Source organism: Lucilia cuprina, chromosome 2, assembly GCF_022045245.1.
Source record: "Lucilia cuprina isolate Lc7/37 chromosome 2, ASM2204524v1, whole genome shotgun sequence".
NCBI classification, from domain to species: Eukaryota; Metazoa; Arthropoda; class Insecta; order Diptera; family Calliphoridae; genus Lucilia; species Lucilia cuprina.
In genome coordinates, this window is record NC_060950.1 from 44,406,134 (window position 1) to 44,409,244 (window position 3,111).

A 3,111-nucleotide genomic window follows, 5' to 3' on the forward strand; every position below is an offset into this window, starting at 1 on the left:
GTAATTTTCTGTACGGGATCTTATATGAGACGTATGGTCAATTATGGACCAATTCTCATAAAATCTGACAGAGATATTTTAGTTCCTTTAAACCTTGATTATGTTGAGTTTTGTTGCTATATTGCAGTACATTCGCAGATTCGATAACAAATGCAATTAATATTTATTTTAAAAAAACTGAGTTTTTAACGCGTTTTAGCGCAATTTAAATATACTCGACATATGACTTTTTGGAAAACAATTTCAAATTATAAAATTCTTCCCATTTTATGTACAGATTTGGAGATTTGCGGATGTTAGCATTACATTCATAACTTCAGCAATATTTGTAAACGTAATCTATACAAATTATCCGACAAATTGACCAAAATATAGAATTTAAGACAGTAATATAAAAATATCATCTAGAAAATTTAAATAAAGAACTAAAAGTCATGGTGAGATAGAAATTATTTATTTAAATTAAATTATGATTTTAATTTACTTATTTAATTTATTTAAAAATTAATTTATTAAAAACTCAGTTAAATTAAAATTTTTAATTAGTTGTATAAAGTTTTATTTTGGCTTGTAAATTTATTATTAGTTTAATTTATATGTAAATTTTTATATGAATATTTATTTATTTTAATAACAAATAATTTTTTTTTATCCGCAGTAATTAATATTATTAATTAAGGAAACTTAGAAATAGTAATACTAAAGAGTATTGGCTAAATTTGTGCCAGCAGCCGCGGTTATACGAATAATGCAAATAAATTTTTTTTAGTTGAAGTTAAATTGTTTATTTATAAAATAAAAATAAATTTATTAGGTGAAATTTTAAATTTATAAATTTTTTTATTAGAATAATTGAAGCTTGAAAATTTTAGTAATAAACTAGGATTAGATACCCTATTATTTAAAATGTAAATTAAAAAACTAAGGTAGTAGTAGTTATGTTCTTGAAACTTAAAAAATTTGGCGGTATTTTAGTCTATTCAGAGGAACCTGTTCTGTAATCGATAATCCACGATGGACCTTACTTAAGTTTGTAATCAGTTTATATACCGTCGTTATTAGAATATTTTATAAGAATGTTAATTTTCAAAATTTTTTAAAAGAAAATATATCAGATCAAGGTGTAGCTAATATTTAAGTAGAAATGGGTTACAATAAATTTATTTAAACGGATATAAATTTGAAATATTTATTGAAGGTGGATTTGATAGTAAAATTATAAAGATTAATAATTTGATTTTAGCTCTAAAATTGATAGTAAAATTATAAAGATTAATAATTTGATTTTAGCTCTAAAATATGCACACATCGCCCGTCACTCTTACTACTAAGGTAAGATAAGTCGTAACATAGTAGATGTACTGGAAAGTGTACCTAGAATGCAATTTAAAGCTTATTTAGTAAAGTATTTCATTTACATTGAAAAGATTTTTGTGCAAATCAATATAAATTGATTAGATTTTATTTATTAATAATTTTTTTTATATTTTAAATTATTAAAAATAATTATAAATTGAATTGTTTTAGTATTTAATAAAGAAAAAATAATATTAATTATAGTGTAATAGTATTGTGAAAGAAAATTGAAATAATTTGAAAAATTTTTATTTTAAAAGAAAATTTAATTTATTGTACCTTGTGTATCAGGGTTTATCAAATAAAAATTATTTAAAATAATTTTCTCGATTTTAAAAGAGTTAATATATTATGAAAGTTAATGTGGCAAAATTATTTTTAATAATATATTAGAAATGAAATGTTATTCGTTTTTAAAGGTATCTAGTTCTTTAAGAAATAAATTTAATTTAGAAATTTTATATTATTTAATTAAATAAATTAATTAAATAAATATTTAATTTTAATATTTTATGGGATAAGCTATAAAATAAATTTTTAAAAATAAATAAATATGTTAATAAATATAAGCTTAGAAATAGCTATTATTAATAAAAGTGTTATAATTTATTTTATAATAATTATTATTTATTAAAATTTTAAATTTTTATTAAAGTATTCATTTTAATAATTAAAATGAAAAAATTATGATAAAATTAGTATATTAAAATGTATAAATAAATATAAATGAAAAGTTTTTATAAAAACTTTTCAAAAATAATGTTCGCCTGTTTAACAAAAACATGTCTTTTTGATTTTTTTTTAAAGTCTGACCTGCCCACTGAAATATTTTAAATGGCCGCAGTATACTAACTGTGCAAAGGTAGCATAATCATTAGTCTTTTAATTGAAGGCTGGTATGAATGGTTGGACGAGATATTAACTGTTTCATGAAAATTTATAATAGAATTTTATTTTTTAGTCAAAAAGCTAAAATTTATTTAAAAGACGAGAAGACCCTATAAATCTTTATATTTATATTATTATAATTTTTTAGATTCTTTTTGTTATAATAATAGATTATATTTTATTGGGGTGATATTAAAATTTAATAAACTTTTAATTGTTTAAATCATTAATTTATGAATAATTGATCCGTTATTAGCGATTAAAAAAACAAGTTACTTTAGGGATAACAGCGTAATTTTTTTGGAGAGTTCATATCGATAAAAAAGATTGCGACCTCGATGTTGGATTAAGATATAATTTTAGGTGTAGCCGCTTAAATTTTAAGTCTGTTCGACTTTTAAATTCTTACATGATCTGAGTTCAAACCGGCGTAAGCCAGGTTGGTTTCTATCTTTAAAAAATGAAAATATTTCAGTACGAAAGGACCTAATATTTGATAAATTATTATTTTTATATTGAATATAATTAATATAATTACTATTTTGGCAGATTAGTGCAATAAATTTAGAATTTATTTATGTAATTTTTATTACAAATAGTACTTGTTTTTTATAGAAAATTTATTATTTATTATTGGAAGATTATTATTAATTATTTTTGTATTAGTAAGAGTAGCATTTTTAACTCTTTTAGAACGAAAGGTTTTAGGATATATTCAAATTCGTAAGGGACCTAATAAGGTTGGAATTGCTGGAATTCCTCAGCCTTTTTGTGATGCAATTAAATTATTTACTAAGGAACAAACTTATCCTTTATTGTCTAATTATATTTCTTATTATTTTTCACCAATTTTTTCATTATTTTTGT